The sequence below is a fragment of the Varanus komodoensis genome, unplaced genomic scaffold (assembly GCF_004798865.1).
Source record: "Varanus komodoensis strain SLA01 unplaced genomic scaffold, ASM479886v1 scaffold5, whole genome shotgun sequence".
Lineage (NCBI taxonomy): Eukaryota > Metazoa > Chordata > Lepidosauria > Squamata > Varanidae > Varanus > Varanus komodoensis.
The window spans coordinates 6,136,209-6,155,812 of NW_025336087.1; the positions used below are offsets into that span (position 1 = coordinate 6,136,209).

General features: G+C 43.4%; 1 protein-coding gene across 7 annotated transcripts in view; it reads right to left on the reverse strand.

Moving 5' to 3' along the window:
* PDE4D (phosphodiesterase 4D) overlaps nt 1-19,604 on the reverse strand; it is a 666,530-nt gene that overhangs the window by 224,251 nt on the left and 422,675 nt on the right. Inside the window, exon 2 of one of the 7 annotated variants that reach the window (XM_044446046.1) lies at nt 10,185-10,285. The exons of the other annotated variants lie outside the window; for them this stretch is intronic. The gene's annotated coding sequence lies outside the window, so the exon portion shown is untranslated. The remainder of the gene's footprint in view (nt 1-10,184; nt 10,286-19,604) is intronic. 7 annotated transcript variants of the gene reach the window in all.

The window sequence follows — 19,604 nt, forward strand, 5'->3', positions numbered from 1 at the left end:
AGGGCTTTCTCTGCGGTGGCACCCAATCTATGGAATGCGCTCCCCAGAGAGGTCCGCCTGGTGCCGTCATTATTTGTTTTTCGGCACCAGGCGAAGACCTTTTTATTCAAATGTCATTTTAATTGCTAATATTATTTGCTTAATTCTTCGGCCAGGGCGACTTATTTTATAATGCTAATGTGTTTTATATTTTAACTGATGTTGTTAGCCGCCCCGAGGCTTCGGCGAATGGGGAGGCATATAAATTTTTTAATAAATAAATAACAGATACACATATATAGATATGGATCATAGGAAGAGCCATGTAGGATCAAAACAAGGCTCCACCTAGCCCAGCACTGTCCAGCTGCCCACAGGACACCTACAAGCAAGACATGAATGCAACAACACCCTCCTGTCCATGTTCCACAGCAACTGGTGTGCATAGGCACACTGCCACCGGAACCGGACACAAGATACAGTGTTAAGAAATAGTAGCGATTAATCATTTTATCCTGATCAACACAACTACCTATATTTTTGTATTCTCCTTGGGCATGTGGTTATGGGAACTGGCATAATGTACTTCAAAATTTATTGCTACCCCACTGCCCACACTCCTTTGATCTGCTCCAAATAAAGCTGGACAGTGTTTTGCCAGTGAAAGGTTACATAGTTCAACAGGTATGAACTATGGAGGCTTCCAGATAGAGTCCAGTGCCAACGATCAGAAGGCATTCTATGCTATTCCATAATGTCTTATTAAATTATCTACAATAAGGTGGGGCAATAAAATGTCTTCCAGAAGTAAACAATGTGAATGATTCTCCTTTGATTTTATTCTGTGGAAGCAATCCCAGATGTGTATCTGAAATCTTCTGAAAACAACAGAAAGCTTTACAATGAGGCAGCTTCCTCTCTTTGACTGAATCTACTTGGAAAATTTTATCCCCAAATACGTCAAGATGCTTGCTAATCACTTGCACAAGCACTTCAGTTTCATCTGAACTAAAATTAGGCCTCTCTAGTGATTTTTGAGATGCTGCTCGTCCTTGGAAGATCAGCAGCAGCTAAAAACAGGGAAGGAAACCAGCTTTGTTTGAGCAAGCCATTCATAGAATTCAAGGCTACAATTGTACCCTCTTTCTTATATTTTGTAGAGCAGGGATGGACAGAAGATGAGTCAACATGTCCACGTAGGTCTCTGGGTGGTCTGTACTAGATGGGCAAGGATTTCTGACACTTATCAATAGCAACAAAAGGGTGATTTTTTCCCTACCTCAACTAGGCAAACCCAGAAACTTTATACTGATTGGTAGTGAAGTTTTTCATGAAAGCACTATGAGCTCAGTTCATTATTGGAGCCAAAAATCAATTCCTAGGCTCAAAATGTACCCAGTGAGGCCATGGTCTTTAATTCTAAAAGTACGTGTTTGTGTTGGGAATGAGAGGGGCCGTTTTTCTTGGTGAGTGCTTCTGGGTCAAGCCAACAATGTGATGCAGCTGCCAAAGGGACTAATGTTATTTTGGGATGCATTAACAGAAGTATTACTTCCAAATCATGAGACTCAGTAGTTCCCCTATACTCCTCACTAGTCAGACCTCACCTGGAATACTGTGTCCAGTTCTGGGCACCAAGATTTAAGAAAGGTGTGGAAAAATTAGAAAAGGTCCAGAGGAGGGCAACAAAAATGATCTGGGTTTAGAAACACTGCCTTATGAGGAGAGACTGAGGGAACCGGGCCTCGAGAAGAGAAGACTGAGGGAGCACGTGATATCACTCTAAGTACCTCAAAGGCTGTCATAAAGAGGAAGGTCAAGATCTCTTCTCACTGATACCAGAGTACAGGACATGGAATAATCAAGTCAAGTTGCCACAACCCAGATTCAGACTGGACATCAGGAAAAATTTCCTCACTGTCAGAGTAATACGGCAGTGGAACCAGCTGCATAGAGAGGTGGTGGGCTCTCCCACACTATGACATTCAGAAAGAACCTGGACAGCCATCTGAGTGGGATGGTGTAACTTGGTGTCCTGCAACAGCAGGGGGTTGGACCCAATGCCTTCTAGGGCCCTTCCAACTCTACTATTCTATGATTCTAATCTGGACTCTGAGTTAGAGGAAGCAGAGGAGGAAGTGGAGTGGGCCTGGGAATCTGATGCTTCAAACTTTGAGATGGGAAAAAATCTCAAGGCCACTCTCTGCAGGTGCCAAGACAAGCTCTGGGAATAATCAAGGAGGAGAACGATCAGGAGGGGGGCTGGGAGAGGAGTTCTCAGAGCCAGATGAAGCTGGTGTGACTCTTCACCCACTGATGCAGCCTCGGGAGAGGAGGGCCAGCCATCTAGAGGATTGATGCACAGAGAAAAGGCATGCTCACTTCCAAAAGGACTCTCCCAGAGGAATGGGGCTCAGACATACTCAAAAGTAAAGTCCCAGGAAGCAGTTGCTAGTTTGGGTTCAATGAACCACTCTGTGTATGCTCAGAGATTCGTTCTGTGGTGACGTGATTTCATGGTGTTTACTTTGGTGAATAAAGAGCTTTCACAAAGAAACCAGCAGTTGCCTTGAATGTGCAAAGCATGGAAAACCTAGCTCACAACACTTTGGACCTGGCCCAGGTTGGTGGATTTTAGTGTTTTGGTAAAATAACAAAATAGAGCTGGGACAGTTTTACCAACCTTTTAGAGGACATTGCTCATCTGCCTAATATTTTGTTCTACAGGGAGAATATTTTTTGTTGCTTTGATATGTTAATCCCAATGAATCTCGTATCTCTAAATCTTGACAACTGTATCATTTATTTATTACATTTCTATACTGCCCAATAGTCAAAGTTCACAATCATTAAAATATATACAATGTAAACATTTACAATCCCAATATAAAATCAAAATAACAGCTAAATAAAACCGAGCAGCAGTGCAAAGATTTCAAATATATTAACCAATTGAAAACAACAGAAACTCAAAGTCTGCACCTGGTGCTGAGAAGAGCACAATGAAGTCACCAAACAAACATCTCTGAAAAGTTCTTTCCACAATTAAGGTGCTACAATAGAAAACGCAAACAACCCAAACCCCCAAAGCAATGAAAAACCCAAGTTGCACACATCAGACTCTCAGGGAAGGTACATTCAAAAGATCTTACGTAACTACTGATGTCCCCAAGTTCCACAATCATGTTCAATAGTATTTTCACAGTTACTCTCCTGTCTCCAAAAATCGGAGCTGGTCCTGGCCCCCTGGTATATTTCCAAGACAGAAGGAACCATACTGGGGCCCACAGAGGGTGTGCCTTCCATGCAACCTATGGAAGGAATATCATGCCCCTATTTATACCTTCTCTTTTGGTTTGCTGTAAAATACCAAACTGAACCTGTGAATTATTTCCATGACTCTGCCTTTGGAGCAATTCTGCTTCGGCTACAGTTTGCCTTATTCCTCATGTGCACCTTTTAGTGGAGTTTCCATACCAGCAGTGTTGCCCAAGAGCTCTTGGCGTGGATGAGGGAATCTACTGCATGAATGGGAGAAGCCACATAAAGGCTGGAGGAGGTGTTCTAGTGAAGATGGGATGGGATGGAAAGTTACCAAAGGAAAGAAGGTATTATGTGGATCAGATAACTTGTAGCCCTGCCAAAAGTTAATGTGCACTCCGGCTGATAACAACAGAATCTGGAACATTTATTTATCATGTACACCATTAGCAAACTCATTCCCTGTGTGGCTATTCATATGTAGCCAAAACAACAGCAAAGCACAACAGGGAGGTATCAACAGGTCTGATATGATCACAGGGAATGCAGAAGCACAAAAAAAATATTTAGGGGAAAACCCCCCAAAGTATGTATGCATATGTGTGTGGGAACGCCTAAAGCAACCTACTGTGGATTGTGCAGCTCAGCAGACACAAAATAATGGGAGGGGGGCAGAGTGGAGGAGGTAAAGAAATGAAACACTGCAAAGGATGAGTGGGAATGGAATGGAGTACTTTGGAAAGGTGTGGCTGGCTGGCTAGAACAAACAGGAACACCCCATACTGTATCGTTTTCTTGCAAGTCCCACTTGTTTCCTCATAATAATAATAGTTTATATCCTGTCTTTTGTTTTGTTTTGTTTACAGAAACTGTACTCAACCTGGCTCAAGATTTGTGAATAAAACAACCAAATGGCAAAATTAAACTAACATGGCATGATTAGAAGAACATCAGTATAAAACTTTCTAAATGTGTCTGGGATGAAGCAGCTCTTGCTGTTTACAGTGTGACAGCAGTTAAGGGTCAGGGATCCTTCCGTACGGAGCCTGTTCTGCAATATGGTACCACAACAGCTACAGACAAGCTCTCTCCACTCTTCCCAAACCTCTGGAGATGAGAGGACACAGGGGAAAACCTCTAAAATGTCATGGCGTTTTTGAACAGGTTTATATATGTGATGAGGTAACGGATGGAGGTTCTGCTCCAAGGCTATTCAGGACTTAAAGATCAAAGGCCAGCGCCTTACATTGTATTGAACAGAATGTGTGCTGTCACCAAAGAAATACTGTGTTTTGATTCCCTGATCCAAACCAGGAGCTTCCAAATTCTCTTCTTGGGTAGCCCTGTGCAGAGAGCAGTGTTACAGCTGGAAATGAATATGGCACAGCTGGAAATGAATATGGCACAACTGATTCATGATTTCTCTAGAAAAGGACTGGATTCTAGAGAAGTTCATAAAAGGCTTTCTGACCATCACAGCAACCTGAAATTAGAAAAGTTTTGGCTGCAGGAGTATCCCACCATTCAAGCCTTGAAACTGCTGCTTCTATGGAGAAATGTAAGCCCAACCAGGAGGGGTTACATACCTCTGCTGAGATCATCAGGTTCACACAACAACAGAACCTCCTCATTGCTTGGATTAAGCTGCAATCTATTCACCCCCATCCAATCCAAAACTGCCCAGAAAAACTAGTTTAGAATTTTCATTGCCTTCCACACAACTCAAAGTTGGACAGTGGGAGAAAGAGATGGATATCCCCTGCATACTAATAGCAAGCCTCTCTTTCAAGATGACCTCATTTATGGGTTTCATGTAGATGTTAAATGTCAGGGAGTAAAATGAAACCCTTTGAAAACTTTGGACAGGGCAGAGTTTTCTTAGTAGGCATTTCTAAAATCCAGCCCTAAGAATGAACCTGAGTAACTGCCAAATGGTGCCCCACAGCTAAACAGCATGGAAAGGTGTCACGGAAACAAGTAGCCAAAGTCACTGAAAGGTTCAGGAGAATCAACAAGATCACACTCCCTTTGTCTCTTTCCTGGCATGGGACACTTCACCAGGATAATTGAAGCCATTTCAGTCTATTGACTTGGGCCACAAACCAGACTGGAAAAGGTTCAAGGATGGAAGTGCAAAGCTGGTTTGCCATCACAAGCTCAACCATTGTTCCTGTCAAGCAATGTTTGCAGGAAGGGCTCCAAAATGGTACCCTCCAGAACCTCTTCCTCCCTTGATCAATCATCCTGAGGCTCAGCTCCCTATCTCTGCCCTGGAGAACTTAATTTAACAAGCCAGGAATGCCAAGGGTCAATAATCTCATGAGGCAGCTCTCACATTCCCAAAAACCTTGCCCACGTGCTCAGGTTGCACAATCTGGCAGCTATCCAGTGACAACGGGGCATGCCATGTGTGTGCAAAGCTTTCGCTCCTGAGGGCCAAGTGTGATGCTGTTTACATTGAGCACACACAGAAAGACACACACAGCACACTGACACACACATTCTCATATGCACGCAGGCACATACACAATCTGTGTGAGGATCCCTGGAGGAAGATGTGAGGAGTACAAGAAGTGGGGAAGTCAGTGAAAGGGAAAGGTAACATGAACCCACAGGAGCCATAGTAAACGCCCAAGAGGGCTTCTTTCGGCCTCGGGATGACAGGCTGTACACCCCTGGGCTTGGGAATGCATCTGTGCACAGCAGAGCCAGCTGTACACATTAAGCCAAAAGAGATGATGCCCAAGTTGGAGCATATAAAGACATTTTATCCAACTAACTCCAGAGCAGTGTAGAAAAATATAAATCCTACCTGTCTGATGCCACAAATGAAACAAATATTTTTGAACTTACCTGCAAAGAAGAAAGAAGCATGTTATTATTTATCACCAACAATAGTTGATCTACAATTTGCAAGAGAGCAGACAGAGTTTACTGTTGCTGATGTGGTTTAGTCAGCATATTATGACATAAGATCTGAGCATCAACTAGGACCACCGAATTGCCAAGTACTTCTAAATAATTTTCTTTAACTTTCCACAGCAAAGAAAATAATGAATTTGTTCTTGTATGGTGTACTGATTAGTTGGGACTGATGAATAATCACAGAGAACCTGAGAAAATCAGTAAGTGCAATCTTATGCAGTTTAATCAGCCCCACTAAGTTCAATAGGGTTTACTCCCAGGTAAGTGTATATAGGACTGCACCCTAACACACTAAAAGTTTCAGTATATCCATTCTGAAATATATATATTTCTATCTAAATGAACTTTATTTGGTCATGTTTGCAAATACAACACATCCTTTAAAAAAAGTCTGCTAAATCTTGTTATTTGAATATTTGGGTCTTCTTCCACCGAAAAATAGAATAAAGCAGAATAAAGTACTTTAAAACTTCATCCAGTTCATCCAGGATGAACACCAGTAACAATGAAGCACCAACTAAACTGGAAAGTATTATGGGAAAACATAAGAATAGCCATGCTGAATCAGAACAAAAGACCTGTCATCTTTCTCGTCCCACGGTGGCCAAGCAAATGACCACAGGAGCTCACAAGCTGGCCACGAGGGCAGTAACATCCTCCAGCCTGTGGCCCCCACCAGTGGCACTGAGCAGCACGTTGCCCCCAGTATTAAGGGAGGGGGATAGCCCTGTGATGACTGACCATTGGGAGACCCCTCCTCTCTCAGAGTGCCTATTCCCCTTTCAAAGTCATTCACTTGGAGTTTATTGCTACACCTTGCAGAAGAGAATAAGGTGCCATGTGTGAAGAAGCCCTCCCTTTTATCTTTTCTGCATCTCCCTCCATTCAGCCTCATGCATGACCCCATCTGGTTCTAGAATTATGGAAGTGGGAGGAAGAATGTTTCCTTCTCCACTTTTCCCACATTTATGCACCTCTGCTGTGCCCCTCTCCTCGCTTGCCTTTTGTCAAAATGCTTTTGAAAGAAGATCGGTATCCATGTTTGTTGATCCTTCAAAGGGAAGGTGTTATGTCACTGTGAAGAAGTCAGTGAGAATAAGTCCCCTTTTCAGCCCTTTTTGGTTTTAACCAGACACATGTTTAGGAAGACTCCATCATGAAACTGCTGGCTTATAACTTACATCTATATTCAATTCTGTATCAACATATTTGCAGTTTTCATTAGTTTTCCTAGGATGTATACATTAGAATCCTAGAATCATAGAATAGTAGAGTTCGAAGAGGCCAGAAGGCCATTGGGTTCAACCCCCTGCTATTGCAGCACACTAAGTTACTCCTTCCCACTCAGATGGCTGTCCAGACACTTTTTGAACGTTTCCAGTGAAGGAGAGTCCACAACTTTCCCAGCAAATAGGTTCCATTGTGGTACTGCTGTGAGTGAGGAATTTTTTCCTGGAGTCAACTCTAAATCTGGTTTCTTTTAACTTAAGTCCGTTATTCCATGTCTGGCAATCTGGAATGAACAAGAAGAGACCTTGTGCTTCCCCTTTGTGACAGCCTTTCAGGTATTTGTAGAGTGCTATCACATCACCCTGCAGTCTTTTCTTCTTGAGACTGAACATGCCTAATTCTCTCACTCTTTCCTCACAGGGCTTTGCATCCCGTCTCTGAATCATCCTCATTGCCCTCCTCTGTACCCTTTCTAGCTTCTCTGCATCTTTTATAAACTTTAGAACTGGACACAGCACTCCAGGTAAGGTATGACTAGTGCTGACTATAAGGGAACTAGTACTTCACATGTTTTGGAAATGATGCTTCTGTTAATGCAGCCCGAAATAGCATTTGTCCTTTTTGCAGCTGCATCACATTGTTGGCTCATGCTTAGCTTATGATTACAACAACCCCAAGATCCTTATTATCAATGCTACCTTGTGAACAATTACTTTGACAGTACTGGATCCATTTAAGCTTTAGGGTGCAACCTTATATGGCTGTCTGTAACCTGCCAAACTCAGATGCTTATGGACATCTGGCTGCACATGGGAAGAACACAGAGGCAAGGAGTGCCTTTGTGCTCCCCTTGCCCTGAAAAGCATTTAGCTGGCTGATTTGAGCTGTTCAAATGTTTCCCCCCTCCTATGAGAATAATGTCTGGATTTGGCATACGTCAGTGGTTTCTCATCCTCATCCCTCCCCTCCCTGCCTGCTTGAAGTGGCCTTCCAGTGTCTGTCCCAAAGATGGCCTTGCATCTTCAGAGCCACAGACGATGTCAAGAGCATCACACTGGCTGAGGGCAGAGTGGGGGCCCTCTGAAGGCAGGGTCTCTGTTGCAACCTCAGAAGGCTTTTCACAGCAAGGACTCTGCCTTTTCCCATGCCTAGCATGAGAGTACCTGCCAGCCACAGACTGGTTCCTTAATGTCATTGTCATGCTCTACTTTTTCATCTGATTGTCCTCTAACCTCCCAGGTCACTATTCCCACCCCATCCCATATGCACAACCATGCATGCATGCACGCACGCACGCACTTGCCAAGTGAAGATGCCACTTCGCATACCCAAAGTCCCAGATTAAACTTGTGTCATCACTACGTAGGGATGGAAGAGACTCTTGTCTGACACTCCGGGAGACCTGCTGCAAGGGGTGCATACCTGCATTCTGCAACCTCCTCCTCATGATGCATCAGGCTACACCTCCCAAAAGCCACCCTGGCATCTGTTCCAGGCCTTTCTACTGTAATTGGCAGTGGCTTGTCAAAAAGGGGGTTCAAGTGCTTTGCTGTCCCCATTGCCTCAATATCTTTGCGCTCTTTTCCTGAAAAGTTTTGTCTGATTCATTCAGTACAAAATTTATTTATCCCTCCATATTCCAATATGGAGATTTTAGAGCAGTGTACGTTAAAGTATAAGTCCGATAGAACAGTATCAAGATCAATAAAATCAAGGCTGGTTAGTTTTGAAAGGCTTCTTGAAATAAGCGTTTTCAGGTGGTGCTGAAAATAATATCGTGTTGGAGCCACCTGACCTCCAGAGGCAGGGAGTTCCAGACAAACTGCGGGTACACCTCAGACTCTTCTCTGCTCAGGCCACAGGTCCATATGGGCCCACCAGGGACATGTCATCTAATGACTTCTGTGGCCCGTAAGGGAAGAGGTGGTCTCACTTGATCTGCCCATCTCATTGTAGTTTGATGCTTCCATGCTTATCTCTGCTCTGCAAAGGCAGTCACCAAATCTGATCAACCCCTATGCCAGCCTTCCCCAACCTTATTGCTACCTATTCATTGGACTACAGCCACCATCACCCCAGCCAACACTGCCACTGGGCTTGCTGGCTGGGACTAATGATGGGGGTTGTACTCCAACTCGGCAGAGGGCACCAGGCTGGGAAAACACAAGCATGTTGTATACTACAGATTACATACAGACTGTAAATGATGCTGTGTGGAACCACAGAAGTTCTGTGTTCCGCTATGATGCCCAGGACACCACAAGCAGCATAGACATGTTTAGCCATGGCAGTAAAAGTGACAGTAGGCATCCCCTAAAACAGCAACCCCGGGGACCTCGGTACAGAACCAGCTGGGCCCTGACAGCCAAGGAAAAAGGCGGCACTGAGGTTGGCCTCCCTCCTCCCCAGCGCGTGGCTGGCCGCATGCAGGCATCTGCTGCCACCTGCAGGCTTCGGTGAGAAAGACGACTCAAGCATCCCATGGCAACGTGGCTTCAAGGGTGATCAGGGAGGAACACGAGGAGCTGCCTTATCCAGAGCCAGACCCTGTTCTGTCCAGCCCAGCACTGATGACAACGCTGTGCAGTGGCTCTGCAGGTTCTCAGGCAGGATTTTTCCAGCCCCATCTGGAAATGTGGTGGCTTTGATCTGGGACCTTCTGCCTGCAAAGCATGTGCTGAATCAGGGAGCTTCAGTCCTTCTCCTAGAGAGAAGGGAATGCCTTGTGCACTAGCCTGTCTCCCAGCTGATTACGGGTCTGGGTTCTTGGTTTTGTGGGTCATTTTTACCCAGGATTGGTATAGGCCTCTTCCTGGAAAGGCAGATCTTTGGACAAATGTTGAAGGAATCAAAGAGGTGACTTGATCTCTGCCTTTGTATTTCTGTGTCTCTGCACAAAAGAAGAGAAGTGGCTCTTAGCTTTTATTCTATGATTCTTTCTTGCAACATTTTAATCTTTAACTTTCGATCAGTTATGTATTATCTGAAACAATCCTGGCCACCTGGCCTGTTTCTGTGTTGTCTGTCTTTGCCAAACTATATACAACTAAACTAAACTAAACTAAACTACAACTAAAAAATGATTAACAATAGCTGTAGGTTAAAAGAATTGTATAACTATATGTAACACTGAGGTGACCCAAAGTCTAAACAACCATATTAGGGTTTTCTTTAAACAACAAAAAATTGTTTTAAATTGAAATTACACCCGTCTGTTTTTCAGACGGCTGCCTTATTTGATCTTGTAATCTCTCTATAATGTCCATTTATAAATGCTTGTTAGATTAGTGTTTCAGCTAGTTGCTAAATACTTCTGAGAGGGCCTGTTGTTTCTTTTGAAAAAGGCCATTTGGTTTGGTTTTTATAAGGAATGGCTTGCAAATATAGTGTGTGGCTATGTCAGCACACCCCTGGCAGGCTTACCCAGAGCTACAGGGCTGATGTGAGATTAGCAGCACAGGAATCCGCATTAGGTTGAGACAGGCTCTTCTTCTACTGCCATCCCCCATGACTGACAGTAATGTTCCAGGCTCTGAAGCAGAGAAAGTTTTTCCTATTGCCTGAGGCCATTTTAATCAGACATGCAATGACTGAATCTGGCTATTCAGCCTGGCAAAAACCACATGTGGCTCTTCACAGACTGGAGCAGAAGACAGAACTGAGGCAGGGGGAATTGATCAAATGCTCCCTCTCATCTTGTGGGGACTCACATTAAAAATCAGACACATACCCAACTTGAAAGAAAGAAAAAGGGAAAAAAGATACCTAAGGTGTGTTGCAAAATAAAATAAAATAAAATAAAATAAAATGTTTGCATCATTATAAACTTCAAGATTATACTGCTTAGCTGCTGAGTTGCTTGCTTGAATGCTGGTGTCCATGATCTACCTAATGAGGTCTACTGATCTTCAAAATCTCAAGCTGATAGGATAGAAATAGCCACAGGCACAGCAAGTTAAACTGTGCTGAAAATGGGCATATTTGCCCTTTTCATTCCAAGCAGATGGCATATGATATCTTTCTTTCAAATGTTGTTTAAAAACAATTATATGTGTTATTAAGGCTTACTGAAGGGTTTTGGTGAAGTTCTGAATGGTTCAAAAGTTATTTTGCTTTTTCAGTCACACAAAAGCCCATGGCAGCATTTGCTGGCCAAGAATACCATGTATGTTCAGTTTCACCCTGAAGCTAGCATGCTGCCAGGACTTCAGAGTTTTCAGAGAAAATCTGTTACAGGGCTTTTGCTTAGGGTGCCTATTCCTTCAGTCACAGAATGTGACTTGTCAAGCTGAGCTTCCATGTTACTACATGGATTGGGAGAATGGCCAGAGAGGGCAGGAAGATATTAATCCCACCTCCCACACTGTGGTCACAGTTTGGACCCCTGCACACCTCAAATTTACTTTTCCAAAAAGTTGAGATGTAACTTTCAGCAACCAGGAATAGGGATAGCCCTACCCGCCCCTCCAGGGTTCTCTGATTCACATGAAGTCTCGGGAGGTTGCTTGTGAGTAACACAAAAATAAAAAATGGCAGGGAGTACTTGCATCATTAAAGTAACATGCAGTTTGACTACCAGTGACTCTATATGGGTGGAAATGGAATGCATAGAAAGAGCAGGACCTCTGGAAGCATAAATGCAGCACAGCCCTGAACCTGACCCTTACATTCTGGGTGGTGGCAGTGATCATGTCTCACACTAAGGATATATTCTCCTGCTACGTTGAATGTGCATGGATGTATGCTTGTCAAATAGTTGTAAGAATCCAGTCCTATTCAGTCATTCTCATCCCAAGCAAGCATTACATGTGAGGAAGCAAAGTGGAGATATGTTTCTTAGCTCCATGTCTACCTGGCTATTTTTAATACTTTCTGCATGTGAAAGGGGACTGTCTTCAGAGGACCATCAACTCTGTCCTTAGAAGTTCTTCGTGTTCTTTTAGAAAAGCCTTGGAAAAGCCTTCCAAAGTCACAGTGGGGACCCTCATGTTAGAGCCCACCTCCATCTTCAGGACAGGCACTGGGGGTGGGGTGGAGTGGAGGGGTGAGGCACTTCCAGCTTGCACCAAATCTAGGCAGTCTGCATAGGACAGTATCCACACAGGACTGCACTCTAGTACGGTTTCTTCTCAGCTACTTCTGGACTGCAGCTTCTCTCAGCCTGCCCCACTCCCAGCCTGACCTCTCTCCACCCCTGGGCTAGAGTGGCTGTCAGCCAGGTCGATCCTTGTCCAGCTTCAGTCCTATACGAGGAGTCAACAGAATGGGATTGGATCAGAAATTAAAACATTTTCTACCTTTTGCATTAAGTTTTGATCTGCCTTCCCAGGTTGCACTTATGAAAAGATTTTATTAGTTCCATTTCCAAGCTATCATGCAGGTGTGCAAACAAAGCTATATTCATAGGCATTATTTCTTTTGACCAAGCAAAGCAAAGGCCCCCCAAAATGCTAGTTTCAGGCTTGAATTTCCTGGTTTTTGTTGATTTGTCTCATAACTGTAATGCTATTTAAACACTGAAGGTTTTATATTTAATAATGGCAATGTAATAAGCATACAATTGCAATGCTTATCTAGTGCCCAACATCTGTTGCTCTGTGGCTGGTTCTTAATATTTACTTTTTGCAAGTTATTTGTTGATTAAGTCTTAAGATCCAATAACCTTTGCTAATGGCTATTTGTTTTCACTTCTATTGAGAATTAATGTGATGTTAAGGAAATATACAATCCTATTCTGTGCTTACAATTCATGTATCTTGTAATTTATCAAAGCCTTGGTTGATTTCACTTAGTCAGGGGTGAGGCTAGCTCAAACTCTTGGTTTCTTTCCAGTAATTTATTAACATTGCTCATAATTCATACCAGAAGGCTGGGTGAGTTCAGAGCGTTTATTGTGGGTACTCAGTGCTTAAAGCTGGAATAGAAAACAAGTAAAAACAAACAAACCATCGCCACTCCTCAAAAAACTCAGGAACAAATTATGTAGACTGTTCTTCCCTTTCTTTTGGTACAGTACTACAGAATTAGTACTGTAGTATTAGACCACAAAATACTACCCAGTTCCCACTGGAAAGCACACGCATATGCATGTGCAAACACATAGCTCCTTCACTTGCATGTGATTTGTTCTCATACATAAGGCATCAAAAAGTAGATAACCCTGCCTAGCTATCCTTGTTTAGATAGAGCAGGAATTATCATTATGCTCAGGATCATAAACATTCCAAATATGGAATTTATTAGCAAAAAGGGGGACTGACAAATTTTGCACTAAAATTAAATCAGCTCAAAAGTTCAAGGCATTTTCAGCAGAGTCTTTTCCTCACGGCCCAGGAAGACACCTTTTGAAGAGAAGCTACATTTGAACCTAACATATACCCTGATGAATAACTCGTTTTAGCTTGAAATGCATTCATATTTCTATTTTGATATTCTGGATTGGCATCTATCACTTGATTACTTTTGTTTGCTGCTCTACTTTGTCAATCATATAAATGAGCTCTTGGGACAACAGTGGATGTAACAGGCACATGAATGGTGACACATCTTGGGGATTTTCAAATTATTTGTAGAATTTGCTCACACGATTTTCAGAATGGTAGACCAGAACTGCATCGCAGCTTTTGCTTAAAATTTCAGTATGTGTCTTTTAAATTGGGATAGTCTTGCTATGTATAATTAATGGAGCAGCAGATCTTCTGAGCAGTAATTTGCCTGCTGTTTGCTTGCTTAAACATGTACATCCCCCAAAACTGGTACAAAGTATACACAAAACAGAGCACCCGTGTTGGGGTGGGGGGAAGATAAGAAGCACTGTGTCAAGGATGACTCATCTCTGCACTAACCACATTCTGCAGGCATCTGCCACAGCCTCTGAGTAGCCACCCCAGTGGCAAAGGATGCAGGAAAGAAGTGCTTCATTTAAGCCACAGTCCTCATCATATGTACTAAGACGCAAACCTCTTTGTACACAGGGGGATCTATTTCTCGGCAAATGTGCCAAGGATTGCATGGATAGTTAAGTACAAAATACTGTATTATGCTTGGAAGGTTCGAGATCCCACAATCTAATGTCATCATGTGCCACAAGGCATGCTTTGCACAAACAAACAGCCATTGTGTAGAAGAGCCTTCAGAAATGCATCAGAAAAGATTACTGCCAACACAATCTGGGACCAGCCTTCCTAAACAGGCTGCAGTTCTTGAATGCAGAAGGGCTGGATCCCCACAGGGCTCAGCTGCTTCCCTTCCTGCCTTGGTGAGATTGCTCTGCCTCAAGCAGAGTAGCATGTATTATGCAAAGAGGGAGGAGCAGACAGTGTCCCAACAGGCCCTGGCACAGTAGTAACTTTTATACCCATGTACTGAAGCCCATGAGGATAACAATAGCTACTGCATTCACACAGTGAAGTATCACCACATTACTTTTTGGAAATAGCATCAAGTATTTATCATCACATGATGAAAGGATCTCAGGTTTGTAGGACATGACTCAGCAGTATGATGTGGCTGTGCAAAAGGTGGGTGCAATTTGGGAGGTGCATTAAATTGACTGGTTTGAAGCTGCATTTTGATTTATGACTCCCAGAGGCCCCGGCCAGTTTGGCTAATGGTCTGAGATTGGGAACTGAGGTTGAAAACATTTGGAGGGCACCAGGTTACCAAACCCTGACCCAGAAGGACGGTCATTTTTCTCTCTCTGGAGGTCTTCATCTGATTGAGATGCCCTAGATCTCTTGCATTAACCAGAGAGTTGCCTTAAGAGGGCCTAAAACTAGGATCATAGAAGAAATCCAGAACCAATTCAAATGGGTTCAAATTTCTGTGAATCTGACCTGCAGACAGGGTTTTTCAAGATATATAGATTCCGAGGACTCGTGGGCTGGCTATTTGTTGGCACTTACAACACCCAGATGGCACTTACAAAATCTGTACATTCCTATCCATAATGCCATCTTCAACCCTGTCAGTTATATAATTTTATGATACATTTGCCACTTGATGGGCAAACATGTCTTAGCAATCTTGAAATCACTATATTTTTCTCAGTATCCTTTTTTTTAGTAACCAAGGATTTAGAAAATGAGTAGATTCATAGAGTTCACCTTGAGAATGAAATTCTCATTCAAAGACTATGTTTGATACACAATTTTCTTCCTCCAAAAAAAAAAAAAAAAGCATTTTATTATTTTTTTCAAATATATAAATTTAAAACAAATGACAGGTTTAATTGCACCCTCAGCTACAGCTGGGTTTGCTGTGATCCTGGATTACTTCTACCAAAGTTGTTGCATCTTTCAGGTTATCGTTGAGAAGTGTTGTTTAAATATATCTGACCTTGGGTTCCAGACCATTACTTTCAGGGAAGGAAAGCTTGTAAAAAGTATAACATTGGTATGCTAATTCAGAGAGAGTCTCTTTAATTTATAATACTCAAGTTATTATGTTCCTGTTTGTTCAGAACTACAAACTGGGGGCTTACATAAATTTCTTTACATGAAGATACTCCTAGGAAAGTTAGGAGTATCCTTATCATTTCACATATTTTTACTCTCACATTTACTATGTAGCCACATGCAAGTGCCTGCTCCAGAAGATAGCATTGGTCTCATTCAGATATCATCATCATCATCATCATCATCATCATCATCATCATCATCATCATCCTAATACATGGAGGGGAAGTGGGCCTGTGCATTCTGCTCATCTTCAATGCCTACTTCCTGGTGGATCCATTGCAATCTTCCCACACTGAGCAGGAAGTCAGAAGGGAGATTCTAGCAAGGCAGAATCCTTCCAGCAATCAGGTGTCTTTAATCATGCACGGTTCTGGATCAGAGGTAGAAGTCTTAGTACATTCAGTTGAACATATGAAAAACCAGCTTCCTTCTAGATTGTTTCACTTGACAAGTTAAGAGTGGTGCTTGCAGGGAAGGGACTGATCAGAGTGGTCTTAGACCTCCTCCCCAGCACACACTCTTTCAATGCATGGGAAATTAACGTCTGAACAAAACTATTACGGAGACCACAGGTTAGATCTTTCAGGACAAAATGAACAAACGCTTTGCTATAAGATGGCTGCTAAAAGCCTGATACTGTAGGAGCAGCTTTAGATTTAAGGTGATCAGGAATCTATATTGCAAGTCTTGCTTCCCTCTACACCTTAGAGAGTCTAATGCTTACCTGTCCTTTGGAGGTGCACTCCTAGGTATGCTAATGGTTCGCCTGTCCTGAAGGTTCTTTCTGTACTGTGTTGTCCTAACCCCATTCAATTTCTTCTATTCAAATGTGCCTCTAGCAACCTGCCTGCATGATCCCCCATGTGCCCCCACTCCAATCCATATGCAACTGACAGGTTATCAAAGCACCTTGTATGGACTCCATCTTGGTAGTCCCTTCAGGTGCTGCATACATGCCACATGTATTTCCTGTAGGTCTGAAAAAAACTGTAAAAGTAATTTTAATTGTACGTCCACCCCCCAGCAAACTCTCTTTGGGCAGTTTTTTACTCCTGTCAGTTCCAGCTTCAAGCTCGACCAATCACACCAGAGGAAATGGACCTCCCACACCCCCTTCGCATGGCCGTTGCTGCAGCCCCTGAAAATGCTTCAGAGAGGGCCAGGAGATGCTGCTGTGCACCGTGATGTGTGCGAGGGTGGGGAACAGGCCTCTCCCAAAATCAGGCGGAGGGAACTTTTATGAGCAGAGCTTCTCCTCTCACGACAGATCCTGGATCCAATCTGATATCTGCCTCACAGATTTACAGCATATTCCCTTTGCATTCAATAAGGCTTACTCCCAAGTGTGCAAAGGATGCAGACTTGGTTTTATATTCTTTCACTCCAGGAAAACCGGGAGATTACAGCTCCAGGATGGCTAGGGAGCTTTCTCTTAATTCTCTCACTGAAACACAATTTTGTTGTTTGGGCGTGGGGGGAGTCCTGGCACTCAAGGTTGCAGCTGGTATCGTTGATGTGTAACTATGCCCTGATTGAAAAGTTAGCATGTAAAGGTGGCATTCAATTCACTGAGGTAGTTTCATCAAACTGGGTTACTATTTTTAAAAAATAATATTTTCATTGAACTTTTAAGAACAGCCTATGTGTACACCCACAGTCCAACAATATCATCAATTTATCTTTTTAAGCAACCTGTAGACCTTTATAAACAAGAATAGAAGTAAAGCTATTTTTCCTTACATTTCCATAGGGCAGCTCAGAAGTGTCAAAGAACTGCACACAGCAATAACCTAACATCCCTTTCTCAACAATACCATCATTCATCAAAGAAGAGCTCCCAAGTCACATATTACATTGCCAAACGTGCAGTAAAAAACCCCCTCTCAATAGTATTTTCTCTTTATACCAAAGGCAATAATCCCATTTTTCTAAGTGTTGGCAACTGATGGGAAGTGACCACTTAATCACAAAGATGCAATAAAAAATAGCTGAAGAAATATTAAGCTTGCAGCAGAGTTTCTTCATTGATCCTGCAGAAAGGGAGAGGGAACGTCCTTATATATTATACCTGAAACAGAACCAAGTTCAATTGGCAAAAGTGAGTGCAAGAGCTTTTTCCCCTCAGCGACTTACAGCCCACAACTCGTAAGATTTATGGTTTGCAGTGCTTTGGCTTGGACGGAGGGTGTCTACAGACAGAGGATAAAGGAAACTCTACTCTTAGATCCCTGCCCTCCAGGAGTGCAGAACAGCAGACGAAACGAAGGAGGGGGTGGGGCCGCTGCACTCCGGATCAGGTACCAAGCGCCGGAATTGCGCTTCAGCCTATGGGAATCAGCCAGCGCGGCCATGCCACTTACATGACTGACACCGCTCTTACTTCTGCTAGTGCTGCATCCATGGTGCACATGGAGTGGCAGAGTTGGCTATTGTCCTGCTTCCGCACCTGCCTCCAGGTGGAGGCTCCAGAGGGTCTGGTGAGAAAATAATTAGGAGTCTGCCTCCCCTCAGCATGGACGATACTGAAGCAGCATGGACAACTGGTTTGAGAACCCAGCATAAGGCAGCCTGCGATGTTCCTGCCTGTACCTCTATGAAAGCAAGTAAAGAAGAGGCTGCATTCCATCGGCAGCCTCTCTCTTGCTACACCTTTCCACAGTAGAGCTGACATTTTCCTCTGCTGTTAGTGAAGCAAAAGAACCCGGGAGACAAAACAAGACAGTTGAGTCAGAAAGAGAGAGATCCACATTTCTCCCCTAATCTATTTCTTAAACAGCCATGCTGATGTCTTTCAGAATTTCCATTTTCATAATATATTTCTCAGAACACGATGTACTCTTCTAGGGAGCTTACTCTAGCACATGCCGGAAGTGTGTTGGTTCCCATTTATTACATCTCTCTATTTTTAGAGGCACTTCAAAGCACAGCTAATAGCCGCACCATAGTTTGGGCCCTGGTTCCCACCAATGGGCTACGATGCTTGATTCATTTCCATAGATACCATTTGAGCAAGGCAATGAGCAGACTGGTGGTATGAAATATTTCTGACTGTATCCAAGGCCTTTTTTGCTGAATGTCTGCTGTTTATTAGGCAATGCTTTTAAACAATTTTGAAAAATCAAATGCTGCTCTTGGCCCTCAAATGGCATATGCTGAGAGCCAGTGCGGTGTAGTGGTTAAGAGCATGGGACTGGGACTCAGGCGATCTGGGTTCTAGTCCCCACTCAGCCATGGAGCCAACTGGGTGACTTTGGGCCAGTCACAGACTCTCAGCCCAACCTACCTCACAGGGTTGTTGTTGTGGGGATAAGATGGAGGAGTAGATGTAAGCTGCCTTGAGCCCTTTGAGGAAAAAGGCAGGATATAAATTGAAAAATAAATAAAAAATAAAATAAATATGCTGCAGTAGCACCCTTTCCACCTATATTAAAGTCACATCAGCCTGTGGCATCCTTTGGTGCATGGTGTCCCACCACTAACATTTGATCCACCCCTCCCCATTTTAACTTTTCCCAGTGCTCTGAGCCTTGGGCAGCTGCGGTCTATGAGCCACCATTTAAATGCCCTACCATGCCCCTATCAAGGCTCGGATGCATTGCAGGGAATGTAAATGGTGGTGTCCAATGGGAGGGGGTGCACCTGTGGGACACCAAAGTAATGCTACTCTGAGAACAGTGTGGGAATTTCTAATACCAGTGGCCCCCAGACACAGCCACCCAGCACGGACTGGAACAGTGCTTTTCCCCACTC